Genomic DNA, 23,507 nt, shown 5'->3' on the forward strand with positions numbered 1-23,507 from the left:
GTGGATATATAACCTCAGCCAAATCCCTTTGTTGGTTGGTTGGTTGGGTTTGCTGTTTGTTTGTAGGCAAGATTACACAAAAACAACTCAGCAGGTTTCCCAGAAACTTGGAGGACTGGAAGAACCCATTACATTTTGCTGCAGATCCGTATAAATGGGGCAGATCCATTAATTATTTTTATTTTTCTATAACCTGTTTTGCTTTTCCAATATTTTCACCCTTTTTTCCGAGGGAAAGATTAATGGATCTCGATTAAAAAAAATAAGGCACATTAAGCGGACTGATATCTATGAGTGTGGGGAATTTGGTGGAGCTTGACTGAATTTAAAGGGACACTGTTTATCCTTGAAACTCCTAAAATGTTTGGTGGACTCAAACACTTCACTCACCCCTCCATCCTCCAGTGGTGAGTACATAATGAATTTCTATTGGACCCTTTTGACTGCGATCTTTTGTGTTGTGTGTGTTTGTTCTACCCTGAGTTCTCTGTTTCCTGTTTTACTTTGAAATTATGCTCCCTGTGTGTCTCCAGCTTAATTTCCCATCTTTGTCATGTTTCCAGCCCTTGTGATCACCTGCATGTGTTTCACCTGTGATCAATGATCCCTCCCTGTGTGTGTAATCTGTGTGATTCCCTTTGTCAGTTCGTCTTGTTCCATATCGGTTGTATGAACCTGATGTTTCTCTGTGAATTGATTATTTGGACTTTGATATCTTTATTTTTTGGACTCTGCTCAAGTAACTTTGTCTGAATTAAACGACATTTTTGTTTTTCACCTGGGACCTGTCTCCTGCAATTGGATCTACCTGCTCACCACACTCTGACGGGGGTTATCAACTTAACGGTTGAACCTAGAATAAGTGAGTAAAAGTAGTTGTGGCACATTTTAGCCACAATTTTTCATATTAAAGAGGAAATCATTTTGAAAAAAAATTAAAATGCCAATTCATGAACAAAGCTTCCCTTTTAAGCCTCTGTTAAATAGACAGGAAATGATATGTACTTTCTTTTACCTCACTTCAAAATGAGTTTGATGCCAGGGTGACTTTTAAAAGGTTCTGAATATGTCAGACACACAACCTGTGGTTTTAATTGGTGCTTAATTGCAGTGTGGGCAGTGCATTAATAATGTCTTAGCTTGCTCCTCTCTTGAGATACTTGCCAGGCAGCAGCTCATGGGATGAGTGTCATCACATCTAAACTTTGATTAAGGCAGAGGGAAAAACACGGACCCTGATCACATTTTGGTTCAGCTTCCAGGCTGATTTAAATGTAAATTCATGTTCATATTTATTTCAGCTCCTCCCATCTTGACAGTGTCTTGGTGTGGGGGAGGAATTGTCAGGGTGGGATTTGGAGGGAAGAGGGGGATTCTGCCCAGGTAAGCATATTTACTGTGTGAGTGTTGATTCTAAACTAATTTGAATAACTGTGTAAAAGCCAATTTGGTTTAATTGAGCTCTGCTCGTCTGAACACCTGCAACTAGATTGGTGACTGACATTAGGTTTTTTTTGCTGCACTGGGCCTCCAAGTGCGTTTTCAACTGCTTCATAACTCTGGATTTACCTCCAAATGTCTAATATAACACCATATGCCATGTGCTTTGCAGAATATGCAATGAGCTTGGCTTGGTGTTTCCCAGAGCAGCAGTGAAATATGGCCCAGTGAGGGAATATAATACCTGGGCTAATCCATTCTACTCTCATGTGCCTGAGTACTGTGACAAAGGTGGTTTATTACCATTACCATCAGAGTATGATTATCAATATGTATCAGGGCATCTCACCATCAAGCAAAGCCCCAACAGGCCGTGTCAGGCCTAAAACAAACTACGTTTCTGCTCCATCGACTGAAAACATTAAGCAAAGATGCAGATCCTCCCAGAGCTGCCACAGCACAGTGGAAAATGCCCTGAGAGGCTGAGTGGCTGTGGGAGCACAGAGCAGCACACACTCTGCTTGGCTACTGTCTGTGCTGTGTACACCTGTGTGGCTGTATGCTGTGCACCAGTAAACACTGTGCAACACCAAACACTCCTGTTCTGAACGACAGAATACACTCCTCGTTATGCCAGAATGAACGAAACACAGAAGCGATGTCACTTCAACAGATGATGAGGATGTAACTCTAAATGAAGGGGAATGAGTGAGAGGTGGAATTATACGGATAAAGTAAAATACATGGTCAAAAAAACAGATAAACCTTTTTGTCATTAAAAAAGATGCTGTCAAGATCTCATGGTATTGAGCAAGTTAAACATTTTCATTTCTTATCATTACTGAAAACCACGAGTCTTAAAAAGTATGTTCAGATCTTTTCTTACTTTTCAAATCAATTATTCAACAAATCTTTTCAGCTCTGGCAGAAAGTTTGGCAGAGCCGTGTCCTGTCGTCTCCAGCCCTCACACCTGAATGGTAAGCTGATGGTAACCCACCCCAGACCAGATGAAACTCATTATCAACCCTCCCATCCAACTCCTGGTAAGACGGCAAACAAATGTAACCCACAAAGTATCAAAGTAACATTATTGGAATAAAAACCTTTAACAAAATTACTGAATGTTCTAACTTGTAATCTCTGATACTTACTGCAGGGATGATAATTATAAAAATGAATAAAAAAGGAACATACTTGCAGATGAGAATACAAGTCTCAATGGATGAAAACAGTCCAATTAAAAAGTAATTATTTTCTTTCCTTACCAGAATCAACTAAACAATAAAGCAGAATTGTAAACTAGTTTGTTGGCATTGTGACACCACCGAGCAGCATGAGATCACAACTGACTGTAGTTATCTCTTGTTTACATGTAGGATGTTGTGTCAGTGCCACACATACGTCACAACCTTGTCCGCCTCTTCCTCATCCATCTTCGGTCTCTGCCTACAGTCACCTGGAGGTGGCATTGTTAAGTTTCAGCCACCAGCCTCCCCAATGTATAGTGTCAATGAAACAGTGAAGAGCATCTAATGCAAATCATGGCTTTTAAAAAAAAAACAGCTGGATAGATTCCACTCCACATGTTGAGCATTCTAACAAGAGGAAATGAGAATCATATAGGTGCTTTCAGGCTTCTGACCCTGCCAGGCATATAAACCACGTTTTAAAACTCTGACTTTATTTCCACATCATGTTGGGGGCATTCCGTGGCGTTTATGTTAAGTGTAACCACTTAGAGAGACAGGAGATCCAGGAGGAATGGTTACCACTGTCACTATTCTGTAAGCCTTAGCCTGCATGAATGCTCCTTTCAGCAGGGAGGACACACCAGAGTCTTGTTCACACTTTTATGCTTCGCCGAGCTCATTGAGATGTTTGTACTGTTCTGTCATCCTCACTCAGCCGGCTTACGACAAAGGCTAAGCTTTGGATAGGGCCACATTACAGGTTTCTTTACCCTAATTAAACAAGATATTTCTGAGCAGAATTGAAGTGCAAAAGTTAATGCCACGTTTGTTGATATTCCAAAGTAGCAGAGGCATCATTCTCACCCCCTGAGCATTCAGTCCCTGCAGCTAGATCTCCTCCTCATCCCACGAGCACCAGACACCTCGTTAAACAGACTGATGTTAATGCAGTGGGGTGCCGATGATTTAAAAAGCAAAGCATGCTGAAAATCCTTAACAAAATGAAGGTGTTGAATACACAGGGAACCATGTTCATCAGGCATCCTGCCAGGTGCTGGGGTTTGGAAAAACATACTCGACTTCCCCATGAGAAACTTTGATGTAATTTCTCTGGTCTTTAGCAGATGTAGGTCTCCGACTGTGGAACAGTTTTCTGCAAAGGCAAAGAGAAGCGGATCACTTTACATTTTTAGGTGTCGTAAAACTCACTTGTTTCCCTTGACCTTTAATACGTTTCATAACTTTGCACTCTGAGTAGTTTAAACATTTGTCCTTGTTTTTATTATTTGTCTCTGTCCCTCGCTCTTTCTCTTTTATTTCAAATAGCAAGGCACGTCCCTTATTTTGAAAAGAGGATGATAAATCTGCACAGAACATTTTACCATTTGAGACTAAGGACATGTATGAGTAACATTTCAGCACCTCAGATAAGCTTTAGAAGTCAGAACGGATGCATGGGGAAATAAAATTATTTCTGTAAGCCTATAACAGGGGAGGAAATAAGTGGAGTCAAAGATTTGTACAATGATAAATGTTTGTTAGAGTTTGAACACATTCACACAGAAGCAAAGTCTCAAGTGGTGCCACTCCCTTTACTTTCATACCTATAACTGCATCATGGAGGCCAGTATTTAGAGACCTGAAGGAGTAAATTACTTCACATCCATGGTTCTAATATGGGACTTCAACCATAGATCTATATTTGATCTTTCTATGATTGTTTTCCTTTCTGTCCCCTGGATAGATTGAGCAGAAATGTTCTGCACTCTGAGCAGTGTGTGGGCAGCAAAATGGATTTGGACAGCTGTAAAGCCACAGATAGTTACATTGTGCCGCGACAGCAAAACGCGATCCGGGAGAAAAGCCATTGAAAAGCCCTCCGTCAGTCCTTTTGGTGACAGAACTGCACCCTTGCGGACAGAGACCAGGCACTCACCTGATCACCACTGCAACAGCGTCGGATTATGCTGAGGTGACATTCATTCCACAGAAAGATAAGCAGGTGAGGGAAATATGAATGGATGTACTCATTCATAAGTTCCCATGCAAGAAAAAAAGAACATGTTAATTAATGTTTTTCTTCCTTTTTAATTTGTTTTAATTTAATTTCTGTATTCCTAGAGTTAAACTCATAATTGATGGTATGAATGCGAAAAAAGAAAATTTAATTCTTCATATTTCCTAAAAAAATGTTACTTCAAATGCTAGATTAATATCTTGTAGTTAATTAACCACTTATGCATTTGATTCTCCACATGGCTCTGAATATGACAAACTATACTTTTTTTATATATATATATATTTATACAAAACCAAAGAAGACATGTCTAAACTACGATGACACTAATTTAGAGCTTTACACCTGCCAAGGCCCCAGCAGTCCCCTTCAATCCAACCAAGCAGCTGTTTTTTTTGTTCCATCCCTCTTCAAACTGTTCGTGAAAATCAGTTTTTGCGTTACGCAGTCAAACAAAAAAAGAAATAAAAATTCAAAAGCCCAGCAGCCCCACAATGTAGAATGTGAACACAGCATGGTATTGTATTACTGGGAATCAAAACACGACACAGTGGAACTAAGTGTTGCCTGTATCAGGGTCCAGGAAGTGAAATAGTCCTGACAGATGCTGCAGGCCTGCAGGGATACGCATGCAAACACTGACCTGCTCTGGCTCAGTGGAAATTCAAAAGAAATAGCCTGAAAAACTGCAGCAAACTGTGACAGATGATTAAAAAAAACAAACATTTTTTTAACAGTGCATTTCTCCTATATCTATTTGCTGTATTACATATAGTTCATGTAAATAATACCGAGTGGAAAATCAATTCAATGGCCTTGAAAATGAACACAGGCGAAACAAACTTGCAGCAGTGAGTCGGAAGTTTTAGAGGACTTTCAAGGACTTGAACAACAAACACAATTCAAGGCCTCAGCGAACCAAGAGAATGTCAGTTATTCACCATGTCTTCTTGATCATACACATCCTTGGAAGGAACACAATAAAGGGGCTGCTGCAGCGATTAGTATTCAGCTTTTACATTTCCTTTTTTGCAATTACATATGGTTGCCTCGGGCTGTGTGAAAACATTAATCTGGCTCCTGGCTTAACCAATCACAGAGTGAGTTTTGAGGGAAGAATTAGGGGCAGTGACATCATCAGAGTTGTAGAAATGACTGAAAACGACTGAAATGACTTTGTTCTGACCCGGTTGTACTTGAGGTTAATTGTGATGTGCTTAAAAAAAGTGTTTTTTTGAGAAAGCGCTCTAAATGAGAGTGAAGTTCTTTGTGTATCACCAAAAGAGCACTGCAATTTTCATGGTGCCCCACATAACTGCTTTTAAATCCTTGCAACAATATTTAAATATAAAACATACATATATACAACATATATATCAACATATTTGTACACAGCATGGGAAGGTTTGTCCATCGAAAGGAAACAAAACCAAAACAGAAGCTCAGATTATTATTATTCATGACTTTAAAGCGTCAACACAATTTCCAATGTTAAGATTTACACAACGCTTTCACTTTATAGGAAATGAGGTTCTGTGAATGACTTGAAATGAGTTGGGGCCACTGGCCTCTGACGTGCGGCCTCTCATCCTGACGGGCATGAGCAGTGCCAACGTAGTTTGTCAACTACAAACAGCGACGTATCTCTAATTGGCTCACTGCTGTCGTTCCTGATTTACAAGTGTATCGGAGCCGCTCTCTCATGCCATGCACATTATAAACAATTGGACATGGCTCTTGCCCTCAGCTTGCTCACAATTATTCCTGACTCTGGTGTGTCTGTGTGTGTGCGTGAATCTGTACACACACTACACATACAAAAAAAGTATTTGTTGTTGAATAAAACAAGTCACATCTGTCTTTTTGTGGTAGAGATTCTTATACAAATACCTCAAAATACCTATAGAGTAATAATCCATTACAATCTTTCTACTTCAACTAGATATTGCACTTTTTCCTCAATTTGTTGATAATTATGTTCTAGATTTATAAAAAATATGGATTATCATTGGTTACGATAAGATGAACTTTGAATTTTGCTTAGTGGTTGAAGACCACAATATTAAAGGACACTTTAATAAATGTATAATTATAATTCAGTGAGGATGTATTTTCTTATCTTTTACTTAAATAAAGTTTTGAATGCAGGACTTTTACTTGTAACTTGTTCTGCTACTTTTGTTCTACATTGTGATACTTTATATTATTATTATTATGACCTAGTCTTTACTTCTATAAACATAACATATCTATAACATTGCACATATTTTCATGTTGTACATATTTTAGTTACTCCTACTTTTATACATTTCATCTATCTATCCTCTATCAGTCAATTAATCAGTCATCCTCTTTGGTGTGCTCCTTTTTTCACTGTTTAACATCAAAGCCTTAGTGACTCACATGTACCATGACATTAAGTAATAACACATAGACGTTTCTGTCGACTCAGCACACACACCCACTGAGGCATTGAGAAAAATAAAAAAAAGTTGAGTGCAACAGATTAAAAAAAAAAAATCCCGTGCCCAGTCGGAGAGAGGGGAAGTTTTCCATTTTATTTTTCATTTTCATTATCTGTCTAGTGAAAGTATAAATGCCAGGAGGATTAGAGAAATTACATGGACTCTCGCCTTTCCTGGCCTGGTGCTTATCCTCCTCTCTGCTTATCTCTCTCACTTTCCTCCTTTTTTTTTCATCCGTTGCTCCGTTACCTTCTTCGCCTTGCTCTCTCCATTTACCGTCTTTCCTACTCCACTGTCCTTTTCTCTCTTTGCCTGTCTCTATCAATCTCTCAGTGTCACAACTGCTCTGTCGCCCCCCTCACCTTGCTCCCCTGTGATATACCTCTGTTTCTACTTTTCCCACCCCCATCTTTGCATGTAGCCATTCCGCTGCATCTGCTCTGTTTCTGTGAACGTGTTGCTCTCACCACCCGGCCTGCACTCCCTGTGTGACTCACGCCGGATCAGCATGACTGGGCCCCATGGGTCCCACTGACGGCCAGTTCTCGGCAAGTGTCTTAAGGAGGGCCCTCCTAATCCTTAAGATTTATTACAGATAGCAGGGCAACACAGGCGACAGAGATTAGAGAGGGCAGATACTGACTGTATTGATTGGCCCTCTTATCCTGAGGCCAGCCCATCAGCTCGCTCATGTAATAGCATGCTGTAATGAAATTCAGTGAGTACGCTGGCGCCAGCAGCACAAAATGCATAAAGACTGGACTGAACTGAGGCAAACTGTTGGTCCGCCGAGGGCAGGGGATAGAGTGGCTAATGGTGCACCACTTTAAGTGGAGCTTAGCATCCCTGTGTCACCTCCCGAAATATGTGCTGGCTCACAGTGGCTCAAATTTGCTGAAAGGGGAAACCACTTTGTGTTTGTACGCAAAGGTGATTTTTTTTTAATGTAATGTCACAAACTTGTTTTCGTGAAGTGTTTGTTAGGGATTTTGGCTTGGCAGTCACAGTTAGGCATGGCGCAGCAGCCAAAACACAAAAAAACCACCTGGACCACTCGCTTTGCAGTCTATTACTGGAGGTTACAAGGCAAATTAATTCTGTGCTTGGTTCAAAAAAAGATATGTGCCAATCCTTTTTTCATTTTTGGAATTTGATATATGCTGGAACTGCCAGTGGCTCATTTCGGCCGGTACTTTAAAATTAGGATCAGTATGAAACACTAATCAAACAGCTACTTCATTTAAATAAAGACTGAGAGATGTCTAATGTAGTTTGTTGTTGGAGAAGCAGGTTGAAAATGTGCGGATCAGTTCAATGTTCAAATTGCTGGTAATGACAGGAACTACAGCACTGAGGTTGGGAACATACAGTGAATATACACCTGTGCTGGCTACAATATGAATGCACATAATAACATCCATTATATGTGGACTAATGGCATATTCCAGGCACAGGGGCTGCATTACAGCATGTTCATCCTACTCATAGTACACTGTCGACTTACAATTCTGAATGTCCTGCCAAAAATCTATAGGTAACATTTTTATATTGATCACCCTGGTGGTTAGATCTGCCTTAAATTATTTAAGTGAGAAGAGGACTTTAAATCTAAGCTATTGTTTAAAATGAGCATTGTGTAGATGGTGTCTGGCTGTGATTGAATAGTGACATTACTGCTAAATTCTTCATCTGCATAGCAAGAGAACTAACGACACACTGGCTCTGCAAAAATAGAGGACACAACCAAAAATGTAATATATAATATTTAATATGTAAATGTTTCCCTTTTAAATTTGGAAGCACAACACGGACGATAGGGATGTTGCACTCTATTGACCAGCATTGAAAATAATTGTGACATTTAAAAAATGAAATATTAATATCATAGTACTTGATATTATTATTTCATAATTTTGTGTCAATAATTAAATCTTAAATACGTTTATTTTGCCCACTGTGATGCATAATGAAGTTAAAAGGCCCCTGTTTTGTTCATGTATTATCCGTTATTAATAATAATAAATATATTCATTCATTCATACAGAGAACATAGACAGCATTAATACATGTAAACAGATGGATACTAAACAATAACTCAAACATAGGACCAGGTGGACATCTTATGCACTAGTGGTTTTACATCAAATCAAAGTACATGCAGGGATGTGTGTGTGTGTGTTCTTGTGTGTGTCACTTCAGGTTGTGCAACGGTGCAGTTGTGCTCAGTAGGTGAGGGTTACACCAGCGGAGACGTTCTACAGCCTCTTGATGTGTGTAATTCCATAAGAGCTACATGTTTGTAAGCTTCATTTTATTTGAAGAGTCAATTTTTTGGGCTTTTAAGAACAGAAAAGTAGAACACAAGTGACGTTCAGACCCCAGAGAACAAACGCATGTTCAATATTTAAATAGCTCACAATTTCTGCCATCTGTCTGTTATTTTCTATTTTTATTTTACAATTTCTGTTTCCCTTTCTTTCTTTCTTCTCACACTTCACATCTCGGGCGCAACCATGAGTGATAGCACATAGAAAACATGTGACATTTATCCTTTACCAAAAAATATCTGTTTTCTATTTTAAAGGCTTAGTGCATCTGTCTCTGGTTAGACCTCCCCCTCCTCCATCTTGCTTATAGAGCCACAGCCCCCCTCTCCCCTGGGTTTAGCTTGATGCAATGGATTGCCAACAGCATGCTATAGCTACAAGGTCTCTGCTAATCACACTATTGATCCTGTAATTCCACCCATTTGAAACTCTTTACCTCGGTGGGCGGTATCAATGAATAAAGTCCAAGTCTCCTTTTCTCTCCTTGTTCGCGGAGGCACCTGGCGTCTCTGGGGAGGTGATTGAGACCTGCGTGTCTTCTCCACATCACAGCCCTGCGCTCTCTTTAGTAGTCAGCCGCCACACACTCCACGGGAAAGCCTGAAACATTGAGAACAAACACAAATGGCGAATAGCTGATCGACCTCCTTCCCCTGCGACTGCATATTTGAGGAACCATGGTGTTGTGTTGTGCTACGTTGTGTTGTGTTTTTGTTGTGCGAGTAAAGATTGTCACATCAGTGCGAAGAGCTGAGATGCAAGAGAGGAGAAGCATAAGAATGTGAACTCTCATGGAATATCAATAGGCAGTGTAATGGCCTGGTTTTCAAGGTGGCAGAGAAGGCTTCGGTCGGTTGCGTGTCATTTCAGAAGTCAGACGTGTCGAACAAAAACACAAACACACGTCTCATTGTACCAACAGTTATCTTGTGATTATACAACGTCCCCATGTCGTTAGTTAGTCTGTCATCTTGTCAGCGAAATAGATTAACAGTGACACACCTCCTTGGCAATAATTATGCTTTACTACGACAGGCGCAAACTCAGCAATGCATGCCCTCCTAAGAAAAACCAGGCAGAAATTTACGACTTCGCTTTGCATGTGCACTCACTGCAATAATGCAGATGGTGCGAAGCAGCTAATGGTGGGTTTAATTTTTCTGCATCATATTATTGACCCTTTTACTGTAGATCTGCGAGCGGATAAGCTTGATGTCTCTGAGTCATAATGTAATGTCTTGTATGCCTTTTAATTAGACATGCTGCATTAAAGAGAGAGGGGAGGAGGAGAAAGGGAGGAAGTATTTTACAGCGGGTGATGCCAAATCACTTATTCTTGTTTACATATTGTCCTTGAGCAGTTGTAGGTCTGAGGGCAGGATGAGAAGGACAAGAAGAGGAGGTGAGGGAGTGTGGGAAAAATAGAGCAAGAAAGGGGCTTTGGGAGAAGGGGAAAAGTAGATAGAGAGCTCAGGATTATAGAAATAAGAATAACAGGGAGGAAATAAAAGGAAGAACAGGATTTACGTGTAGTGTCATTTCTGAATGGATTTATGTGGAAACAGACTATATCTGATAGATTTGGGTGAGTTGAATAATGGTTCTGTAAATACGTAGGTGAGCTCTGTGGAATGTTGACGCCAAGATAAAAGTATTACATGAAATGAGCTAAAGTACTGTAGTCAGAGAAGAACAGATGAAATGGTGTCATTTGGAATGTGATAGAAGAGAATCTGTTGAAGCAGAAATACGGTTTCCTTTCCCTCTTTAAAAGTAGGAGCCTAAAAGAGGTAGAAGACACATGATAGCTGGGAGGTATTTTAAAAAGAGCTGCGCTGGCATAAGCATGACAGATGGCGATGTTTTACATGACCAGTGTCTTAACTTCTTTAAAGGATGTTCTGGTTTACACCAAATCTCTGTGTGGCCTATGGGAACTGAGAGGGTTACTTTCCAAAACTATGAAAATAGAGTCATCCGATCTTTTTCAAACTCATTGTCTAGTATCTCATAGCGGTGTTAGATTTGCCTGAAGCCCCCTGTCCTATGCCTTTCCCAAAGGGTCAAGGCAAAGTCATAGGAAAGTGATATGATCCTATCCTAACAAATTATATTGTAACTTTAACTGTAGGTAGTTTGTGGCAGGTTGTCTCAAAACAATGGAAGCTACAGCTGACAAGCACATGTAAAGGGATATGATTTTTAGGGTTTAATATTGAAAGATCTTTCCTGACAGTCTGTCATGGATATTACATGACAATCGTAACAACAAAGAATCTGAAAAACCCTTTAACCCATATATACAATCAAGGACTGGACAGACAATCTGACTGCAGTCTCATACATATGGTTTAAATTGTGGCCAATCTATCTGGGCTAACGAAGTGTAGCATGTCACTATTGACCAAAGGTTTAAGCATTTACATCTTGATGGGGTTGCTACGCTGCTTTGCATTAGCTTTAACCTGGTCACAAGTTGCAATCAATTTCCAAGCAAGCAAAGTGAATTGTTGTTGTTGTATGGCCTAAAACAAGATAAGGTTTAGAGGCACTGGTGGATTTTTTTGTTTCATTGGTCAGTGTTGTTTCCACTTTATGCTAAGCTAAACTATGAAGATACTTGAGGTTGCGCCATATTTAATAGATGTAATTAGAAGGGTGTCAATCTACTCATCCAATTGTATAGAAAGTAAATAAGAATATTACTCACAATGTAGAACAGTCAAACCAAGAGTGAGTGTACACAAAACGTCAGTACTAATATCTTATTACACACGACAAGCAAGTATAGTTGAAACATAATTATGAGATGTGCCATAGATAATTTCGGTAATTATTTTTTCTGTTTTGTGCTTTTGAAGACTGATTCTCTGACCAATGATTTCTTACTTTGACTCTCAAGATTTGACTTTCACAGACCTGCATGGAATAACACAGATTGGAAGGTTGGCTAAAATTGCTAACATGGGACCAGATCTAGTGGGAATCATAATACCTAAAATCTCGAACAGAAGGTGAAAAATAAACAAAACACAAACTTGTCAAAGGAGAAAAGGATTTGGATTGTTTGTTAATGTGGTCAAATCTGCTCCGCATATTTTGGCATTTAGCCTCTGTAGGTGACAGCCTGGCAGTGTGGTCGCACCTGTTTTCCAAGGTCATAGTAGTTTGAACCTTGTTAAATGGTCCTATGCTAAACCAAGTGGAACAGCTCCTTCTGTTTTTAGTCAATGTTTTTTAGATTGAAATTCTATGACACTAGGTACTTAGAATTGTATACCAGACCTTCAGCAGACTTTTCAACTATTCAGCTATTATTAGCTTCAGAAACTCTCATGGACCAGTGGACGATGAGGGACTGTCATTGTTCAGCCTCTCACACTGGTTCATGTGCCGCTTTCTTTTCATTATGTTCTAAAGAGATAAAACCACTCAACAAACCATAACTGCCCATCCCTTCATTTGGCCTCATCATTATCGAAAGTAGTGATTGTGCTGCTGTGCCCCCCCTTCCTTTCTTACCCTCCACTCATCTTTTTCAGTTATAAGAGGCGCTCCGTGCGTTCAGCCACTGGCCATTAAAGTTGTCCCAGAGCAATAAGCCTTTGTCTGTGTGACCAAACAATTGATGGTTGATAAGCGTAATCCTGGCCTGTGTTTTAGTCCCCTGAATGGCACTGTGTGGGCTGCAAGGCCCTTCACAAAGCAGTTAGCACTAAATTGCTCACTCTTGCTTGCCTTTTGTCTCTGGATTTGTGAAACACTTTGAGCTGCTTTGCAGTTCTGAGGGCAGTGGCCTCTGTGGGATGGAGTTTACTGAGGCCTGTGTTTTGTAGCTCAACTGACCACACAGAATCAGGATATGGCCCAGCTCCATTAGTTTATTCCAAAAGTTGAATTACTTTATGGCTGTACTATGTTAGATGTTTTAAAATGAGGTTTGTATACGTATCTAAGAATGAGCTGATGGGGCCTCTCTTTACAGCTATCAAGACATTTTTCATAATTTTAATGAAGTTATTTGGTTTCAGCTATCAAGCAATTGAATTGATAAACTGACTGAAGTTTGTCTTCTCTGCTGTAACAGTGTATTGTTCAAAAGGTTTTTACAGGTTTACAGAGCATAAGGCCTTATTTTATTACATGGTCTTCAAAGTCATGTTACTTCTTTTGTATTTGAAGAAAACATGTTTTTCTGTGTTCATCCAGGCAAGCCTATGGTCACCAACATCCAACTAGCTTTAGCCACAATCCCATTAATCGCATTAGCACTCAAAGGAGAAGCAGCCAAGTTGGATTAATTGGCCTGCACTATGCAAAGCAGGCGCAGTGTAACAGGAATTCAATACCAAGGACTGCTGATGACTGATTACAAAAACATTTCACTTCTCTCTCAAAGTTTAGCAAGAAATAATCTCATGTTAAGTATTCTCTTCTGTCCCACTCCTGTAGACACTTTTGTTTCAGCTCGAATCGACTCTGCATTTGACAATGGCTGAAATGTCAATGCCCTGTTTTGTCTCTGTCTAAGATGTCAAAGGATGTCAACATTCTCCACCATCACTCACTTCCCATTTGCGCAGACTTGAGCCAAGCTAATACATCCTGTATTTCCCCTCTGGGCTCCCATACATCAGCCCTTGTCCCACGGGAGTGGTTCAGGAAGGAGGGATCATTTATTATTTAAATGTCTAAAGGGGTGGGGTGAGGTGGGAATTCTCATAAGGCATTTTTTGTGTGTGCGTGCAGTGAATCTTCAGAAAGACATTTGGGTTAATGTGGCTTTCACAGATCCACCAGAAAGAGAAGTCCACTGTAGAATAGATGAAATTATATGGATTTTTCCAGCCAACAATTCATGGATCTTAATGGATTTTCATGGCTCCTGTGAAAAAAAAATCAGGCATGTTCAGCGAATTGATATCTATGAGTTTTTGCAATTTGGTGCGACTTGATTAGGTTTAAGAGTAACGTTGGGCAGAGGTATCTGCTCAACTGAAAGCCATTCTAACTTAATTCCAATATATCATAATTCTGCAGATCCTTCTATATGAAACAAAACATATCAACAGTCAACGATAATATAAATGACATAGACATTCATAGTCCACGCAGTGCAGCACTACCCTGTCACCTGTGTACAAACAGTCTATTGTGTGATCAACGAGGGCTCATGTTGGAAATCACAGCCACAGCCTGTGCAATATAAAAGCACCTCATATATCTGGAAATGCCTGCAATAATAGAGTGCTATGAATAATGTACAGTGTACAGTATACAATAAATAAGCAATGAGTTTCTTTTGACCAGGCTTGTGTGACTCAAAAAGGCCTTGGTTTTTTCAAAAGGTTGCACATTCATCAAAGGTGCAGGCAAAACAAAAAAAGGTCAAGGTGGATATTTTCCTCCTTCGTTTTTGAGACCTATCAGACAGATTACTGGAAGTATTGATGAAACACCTGTCATAGGCAGAGAATGGATAACAGATGTACTTTGCGTGTGAAAACAGAAAGCAGATGTATCACACTGCTCTTCCAAATTGTTGGCCACACAACAACATAGTCTGCCATGTTAGCATCATTTTCTGCATCCTGTCTTGCTCAGGATCCTATTTGAGTTTCTTTTTGAGTTGTAAGTCTTGATTGTGCGATTCATGTGCTTATTATCTAAGATGTCAGATCTATAACCATATGGATAATTTATAATAGCTTAGCACTATGACCTGAGGCTATAGATCCGACAACTCACTCGCCTGTAACCGGGAACAATGTTCACACCTACAGTTTCCAATCCTCTGCAATGAGGGGCTTAGCTTTTAAAAGTAGCTACCTGACGCACGAAGGAGGCGAGAACAGACTATGAAGGCCGGACCAAAATGACACAGTCTGCTGTAAAGATGATTTCTGCGATCAGGGTAAGCTCAAGTTGGACATAGTGGGAAAGTTTAATGCCCCTTGATTTTTTCTAAAACGTTTATGGTTTGCTGTTCAGTTGAGCTGAAACCCAATACTCAAACATTGGACATCTCATGGCTTGGCAGCGCCATCACCTCTTTGGAAAAAGGATTGTCACTCGTTGGAGCTTTTGTTTCTCAGGGATGAAAGGATGCCTTTGCAAGTCGCATTTGAAGCCTTTGAAATTGGACAGTCTAGTCAATCCACTGTGACGTAATCAGTTTTCACATGCAGCCTTCGAAGGATGTAGTCCCTAATTTGTAGTACATGAAAGCACAAAAGAAGTGTAGCTGCAAATATATATATATACAAAGCATACTGTGATATGAAATAAACGTACATATTTACATTTTTATCATACTATACACAAATATACTGTACTAAGTTTTCAAATAACCCCAGTATCCTCAGCAAGAATTCAGCTGATTCTCATAGAAAACAAATGTGACTGTCTGGTTAAATTGCTGGCACTCTGAGTTAATCATCAGTGAAACATCTTTTATTCATTACACTGGCAGTATAGCCTCACAGGTCTTAGGGTGCCTGCTGGAGCAGCCCTGTAATTCACTAAAAGTGTAACTCACTGGAGGCAACCGGGATGTCATGTTTTCTGACTAATTGCGTTGTCAGACACCCCTAGTGCATCTGAGCCTTTCAGGTCCTCTTTATATATACAACAACTGCAACCTCAGAGAGATCACCAACGTGATTTGCATCTTTTTTCCCTCCAGTGTCTGTTCCCTTTACTGTGTTTCTGAATTAAATCTCCTAAAAATGTAATGGCTGCAGGTTCTAGGGGTGATGGGCCACAGATGGTTGCACTAGGGAGTATGGGTGTAACGATTCTCCTAATTGGTTTGGTTCAGACCTTTATTTTTTGTGCTGGCTAATGGATGTTTATTTGGCTTTTTGGTTTGGGGGGGGGGGGGGCAAAAATGTCCCACAATTTTGGGCTAACTGAACTAGCCTAACTTTACCTTTAATCACAAGTGTGATCATTTGGTCACGATTGCACCAAAATATTCATGTGACACATGTGTAGTAGTAATGCAATGTGTAGTATTTACTAAATATAGACAACAATAATTTAAATGGAATAATCATTTCATGTGTGGTAATTGTGAAATTTCTAAAAAGGACAAACAGACAAACAGTGGCTTGCCTGTGTTGCTTGTGTGTTTAGACTCACCCATTGTAACTTTTAGATAAAATTACAAAAGTTCACATTAATTATCAGGTTTAAATCCATATACATTAATACAACTTTTTTAAGATCAGGGGGATGATTTTTTTAATATATTCACACATCCAGGCTGTGATTGTGTAGAATAGTGACATCCATGTATTTACTTTAGACTTTATATTTACAGTTTGTCAAATCATAAACCATCTGTTGCCTTTTTTTCCATTTCAAGCTGTTATGACACTTGGACACTGACGGTATAAAAGTTAGAAAATTCCACAGCTCCCAGAACTGGTTGATCCACACCTTCCACACTAAATCATTGACCTTTTATCCAGTCGGGGCATTGAGCCTTTAACAGAATCTGCTGAAATGAACAGCTTCAGGTCTCTGTCAAACCAACAGCATAAATATGTGAATGAGATATGAGACAGTATCGGATGTTTAATTGATGCTGTAGTTAACATGAATGGTCCCAATCGGACTGTGATACTGAGCTTTATCTACTGAGCTTGTGTAGATGTTACACTGGACTTAACTGTAGGAATCTTGAAAATCCTAATATCGGCATTCTTTTAAATCCTTCTGCACTGACACAGTTGAAGCCTCCAGCATCACTTCTAACATGTCAAATGATGATCTAAAGAATTATTTTGGTCCACAAGCCCATTTTCAAACAAATAACTAATATTCTTGATAAATAGAATCCATGAGAGGTTTTTTTAGTAATGCTAGCGGTGTTGCCTCAAGGCATGCAGGCTCTCTGCAAGCCTTTCGGCGTTTCTGTCAATTGGTTGGCGAGTTGGTTGGCCGGTCCATAGAAATAGCCCGAAATATCTGGACAACTATTAGATTGATTGTCATTCAGTGCCATCATCAGATAGAAATTTCAACGTGTCCAATACTGTGGTTTTTGACCAAATACGAGTAAATGTAAAGACACACTCCAAACCGCCTGAGTACTTTGTGCCCAAGTGAGTCATTAAAGCTTAAATAATGTATAAAAAGAATTTAGACAATCTATCAAAATGAAAGTGAAAGTTGAATGAGTTGAGATGTGGATTGATCTCAAACTGAGAGATAAACTGTAATTATCCTTTTTGGACGAACTCTTGTGTGCTTGATGAGTGACTGATCCATCCATGCATTCATTCATCTTCTTGTGCTTATCTGAGGTCAGGCCATGTTGGCAGGAGGCTAAGCAGCATGTTCCAGACATCCCTCTCCCCAGACACACTTTCCAGCTCCTCCTGTAGCATCCTGAGGCCGTCTGCTGGCCAGATGGGATATTTAATCCCTCCAGTGAGTTCAGGGTCTACCCTGCGGTCTTCACCCAGTTGGATGTGTCTGGAAAACCTTCAATGGAAGGCGCCCAGTAGGCATCCTGATGGTGAGTGACTGATGGAAACTGATCAAACAGCTGATTTCTCTGTAGTTAAAAACATTGAGTCATATAAGCAATTTAAAACTCACTAATAAGGAAAACCTTAACAAAGAATAAATTAATTGTCAAACTTTTTTACTAATTCAAAGATAACTTGACTAGATGAACATTTGTATATAACTTGGCTTGGTGGCTAAACAATAATAGGCTGTATCATACAGATTATCTAAGAAAAATAGTAGTTTAAAAAAACAAACGCTCAGTTAAGAGCATCATTTGTTATCATAGCCTAACATACACTGATCTAGAAATATTCTTATTTAACAGGTTGGTTTTACTCGAGACTGAAATTAATACAAACTAGAAACTCTTAGGACCCGTCCATCTAAAATCAAAATACAAACAAGTCTTGTGTTACAGCTTACTGTGCATATTTGTCCAAACTGGTATGAAGAAAATCTTTGTGTGGTCACTTTATGTGCTTTCAGTTGCATTGTCACAACACTTACATATGTATTTCAGCTTTCGTACACAAATAAGGTAAGAATAATGGTCAAAAATAATGTTGACAATTTCTAATAGTGATGATAATAAGGTACTGGTGAACTGCAGGGGTTATAAAAGATATAAAAGTACTGCAATGATATATAAAAATAATGTTAAATCAAATAAAAAATAACCTCTTGGTCCCCTTCTGCACCACAGTCAGTCTATTAGCGACCTTGGTTATATGTCTCTTTTCATTTTCTTGTTTTTTTGTTTTAAGAGCTAATGAAATAATGGTTGCACTTGTAGACTAGAGGAAAATGTAATGTATTTTGCACGGAAGTCACAGCTCTTCATAGACATTCAGTTTCATACCTCACCCTGTATACAGTGATGAAAATGTGTTTTTGTAAAGGTTAACAAATTCAGTGTTGACAAGTATAACATATTTCATTCTACGTATTCTCATTGTGATATCCAAGGTCACGGTTTAGCTGTGGATGAGTGGGAGAAAGTTAAGCAGATGCCCCGTGAGCTTCCTCGCTCAGGAGAACTCGACTTCTTATTCTCCAAGGGCTCACTGAAGGAAAACTGGAACAGTTTCTATTCTGATAGGGAGAAAGTGTGTGGACCGAAGGGCAAAATGAACTAGAACTGTTTGATCTCCCCAACCGCTGATTTACATTTGCAGACTTCAGTCCTAATCTGCCTGTTTATATCCAGCAAATGAAGGAACGGAGACGTAGGGACTGAGCCAATAGAATCTAAAATCTTGTTTATCCTCTGTCTTTCCCTCCCTCTTATTTTTTGTGTCTTCGCCTCCTTGTCTCTCTCTCCCTCTTTCCCTTCCAAAATCTGTCACATCACTTTCTGTTGAACTCACTGTCTTCTTTCCATCTCTCTCACTCCATCTTTCAGCGTCTGTTCTCATCTCCCTGAAGGGTCTCCATCTTATCTTTGAGATAAGCTGAACTGCCACAGAAACACATTGGTCTTAGTCTCTGTCTGCGTTACCCCCTTCTGGGTTTATGGAAGCACATTTGGGAGGATAGATGCAGTTTAATGAAGCATAAGAGCCAAATCACTTTTTTACCTCCATGGATACTTGAGAAATGAGGGGAGGCGCACCTCCTGCACACTTGACAACATTATAAAACACTGTGATCTCTGAACCATGAGGCGCTTTGATTTGTCATCAAATAGTTTATTGTCCGAGGAATTTCCTCAGAACTTTGTAATGTAGAGATATATGCTCAAAAACGAGCTGCATATGCAAAGTGTAAAAATTAATTTAAATTCTCCAATACTTTGTTGCTGTCCTCCGCATAAATAAGACGAAAATATAATTTCCTATTTTGCTGGCTGTATTCCTGCATACTGCAAGATCATCATCCTCATTCATCACCTTATTCTTTCTCTTACATAATGAATAAACATACACACACACACACACACACACACGCTACACACACACACACACACACACACACTCTTCCGCTGCTGTCGTTCACCCCACTGGCACAGGTGGTCTGCTCCTCACCTCATGAAAAGCCCGCCTGGCCCTACTGCCTGCGTAATCTCCCATGAGTCTCTCTGTTACCATTCTGAGCGAGACAGGAAGGAACTACAGTTCAAAACCTGAACTGTTCGATTCTACTGACGCTCGCTGCCATCTGGCTGCCCGGCACTGCATGGCATTACGATGATGCGTGCAGATGTAGAAGAAATCTGTTCGCCTCCAATGCAGGTTGTTTGGTTTATAAGGATGGCAGACTGGCAGATGTTAATGGTATGCATGTATGCACATATAGTGCAGGATATATAACATTCTGCCATCTCCAGTAGTGTATTTTTCATCAGGTGAAGGTTTCAGCTGACGCTGTGATGTGTGTGTGTGTGTGTATGTGTGTGTGTGTGTGTTATGATTTATTGGTGAACGGCTGTGTGCTGTTGCTGAATCTGCAACTGTGCTACAGTGCCAGCAACTGATCTTCATAACAAGATGTTCTGTTAGCGACAGGGACAGAGGAGAAGGGAATGAGAGGAATAGGAATGCAGAGAATGAGAGAGCATTTCTTTACCTTTGAAAGTGATGCAGTGATTATTTATGGGTTTGTGTGTCTGTGTGTGTTTGTTTGTTCACACACCAACAGAGGCAAAGAGAGAGAAATTACACTCTGTGGTGTGACCCTGACCTTGGTTTAATTCGTTCCCTCTGGAAAAGCAGAAACAATATTTTTTTTGCTGTAATTATAACTTCACTGCACTTGATAGCTATGTAATTTAACAAAATATGAAGTTCATAGATCGACTGCATAGTAAGAAACAAATCCGGAATACTATGAAGCATACAGTCTCTCCAAAACAGTGCACAGGCCTGTGGGTGCTTTAATCTTTCAGTCTTTTGGGATGTAAAAAGGATTTCAACACAACTGGCCTTATTATTATTCATTGATATTATCAACATATATTCCCTCTTTTGAAAATGTAAACACAGTAGTATATTTTAAAACACTTACTTTATGCTATTATCTGAGTACATTTTTACTCGAGTACTTTTACTTCTGCTTGAGTAACAGTACCTTTGCTTACTTGAACTTCTGTACAAACTACTGCATCCCAGAAATAAAAACACTCAGTGACCATCTATTATGATAATTTGCAGAACAGCTGGTTTGTGTACTTTGTCCCACAGATGGTAAGGCAGCAAAGTTTTAATCAACTCTATTTCCTTTTATCTTTTTAAACACAAAATAATTTCACAGTGTGCAGGAGTCTTTAAATACTGAATTCACCCTGGAACATGTAGACAACTGATTTTATGGATAATCCTTGAGAAATGATTGAAAACACTAAGGACAACCTAAAGACAATAGAGAACCCTTTTCAACCTTCCTATGAAAGTGTTTTGAATTGGTACCAGGATGGATTCTTTGGGTAAAGTGCACAGTTGCATCAGGGCCCCAGAGCCCAGAGGTCCCTGAAGGCCCCACATTCACTGTGTATAACTTAGTTTCAGTTGATTAATTGGACCTTTGGAATCAGGGCTATATGCACGACTATAGCTGCTACATCTGTATCTCGTAATAAATCCTTTTAAAATCATCTGCCTTCTTTTTATTTAGTTTATTTGTTATCCACCAATTGTTTTTATACTTCATGGTATTTTATTTATGGCTTTCAATTTGTCATTGTTTTTACCTTCAATATGCCCTTTTTATGTATAGATTTTGTTGTATTTCATTGTTGTGTTGTTTCATGTGTTTATCTGTAAAGCGTGTTGCAACATTTTGCTATAAAATTAATTTAATTATTCATAACACATCAACTGACACCATACAGAGCGAGGTCCTACTTTTTTCTGATTTGAAGATGGACACTTTATTATTTTACTTATAATTGTAATGGATGGATGGACTCTACTTACATGCTTCATATTTCTAAACTGAAAATTGGATTTCCCATTTGGAAACCTGTATGATATAGAAACTGAGGGGAGGGAATGGTTGGGCAGCAACTCGTTTTAGTCCTAATCCAGCTCAAGCAAGGGCAACTCGTATGTCCTCATGTACATTTAAATAATGTAACTTAAAATAACTTGAGTTATTTACCGACTTTGGCCACAACAGTAGAGCATTTCAGGACATCGCTTTGAAATACCATGTTTTTGTAATGAAACTTTTCTGCAGTCACTTGTATGAAGTAGTACCACTTTCTGTATTTGGTTAGGCCTGCTAAGCAACGTGCATGTTATTTAATCAACACCTCGTCACTTCTAACTCGTCTGTGCAGTAGTTCTGTCCTCTGGGTATATAGCATGTCTTCTAATATAAAGGTAGAATGAAGAGGATTTGATAAGAAACTCGAATGGTTTGAGGATTTGCTTCTGTAAAGACCTATTAGGATACTTGAGCCAAGAGAAAGGATTTAAAGGGCAGTTATGCTTTAACTCGACATCATGGCCAAGGGTGCAAATAGAATTCACTGATGCTGAGTGTGCTGTAATCAATAACCTGTAAACCAAGGATGGATGGTGAGCTGTTATGGCCATAAAACAAGGAGCCACTTGTATTGACACGGCTATCCATACTACTCTGCTAACTCTCTGTCAACTGGAGAGAGATATTTTTCTACCTCTTTTTCCTGTATTTCATGTCATGTTGCTTGCTGAGTTCTCAGAATCAGGCGATTTACTTGAAAAAGCAGTTTACTACTAAATCCTCCTCTTTAAGGATTCACATGGACAGATTTTTTTCTGCACTGCAAAAAACATTTGCTGTGTCTTTGAAAGTTGAAAAAGCAAAACATATGTTGGTGTATAAACAAATTCACTATCATGTGCAAAACTCTAAAAAGGCACAAATGAGCTATTGGATTGTGAAAAAAACATTTTGGCATTCTCAAAGCAATTTTTTATAAAAAACATGACTATTTTTTTTTGCCAATTCATCTATCTACTAATTCCAGAAATCTCTGTTCTGTCTGAATATGAAATGTATACAGACAGAAAGAGAACAGACATTGAGATTTGTTCAGCAGCAGTTATTTACATGTTGCAGCTCAATGACTGCAGGTCACCTAAGACCAAACAAACAGACCATTACAAACAGGCAGGTTTGGAACATGCACTGTAGTTAGATATAATACCAAATGCTCGAAGTAGCCTCTTTAAATCCATGCATGAAATATAAAAGATCTTATCTTTGACGAAAAAAAACAGACTGAAAGGAAAGCAGCACTTCTTCTAATGCTGGTATCTATAAAAAACTTTCTGGAATGTGAAAGATTGGCAGGCTACTGCCAATCCCTATAAAAATCATCAAACTAACTCAGGTACTTTCAGATTTGGTTTGCTACCGCTGTGGTTACCTTTCATGGTTTTTTAGTGTAGCACTCAAAAGTACAAGCATTAATCTCTGGGGAAAATGGAGAGATACACAGTTGTAGAGGAATATAGAGCTGTAGAGGACAGTTCACTCGCACCCACACCTGCACTGTTATATCAGGAGAGGAGGAAGAGGACGGAATGAAAAACATTAGTTCAACAAGGCTCTTGTAAG

The 23,507-nt window shown here is 39.3% G+C and overlaps 1 long non-coding RNA gene across 2 annotated transcripts; it reads left to right on the top strand.

Annotated features, from left to right (window-relative positions):
• The first annotated feature begins 586 nt into the window (after nt 1–586).
• On the top strand, nt 587–6,507 carry LOC109635442 (uncharacterized). 2 transcript variants are annotated; one of them, XR_002203129.2, is made up of 4 exons: nt 587–862; nt 2,360–2,484; nt 2,598–2,685; nt 2,818–4,331. It is a non-coding gene; the product is annotated as an uncharacterized lncRNA (long non-coding RNA). The 2 variants fall into 2 exon arrangements; XR_002203130.2 differs by lacking the exons at nt 2,598–2,685; nt 2,818–4,331 and adding an exon at nt 4,376–6,507.
• The last annotated feature ends 17,000 nt before the right edge of the window (nt 6,508–23,507 follow it).

Source organism: Paralichthys olivaceus, chromosome 2 (genome assembly GCF_024713975.1).
Source record: "Paralichthys olivaceus isolate ysfri-2021 chromosome 2, ASM2471397v2, whole genome shotgun sequence".
Classification (NCBI taxonomy): domain Eukaryota; kingdom Metazoa; phylum Chordata; class Actinopteri; order Pleuronectiformes; family Paralichthyidae; genus Paralichthys; species Paralichthys olivaceus.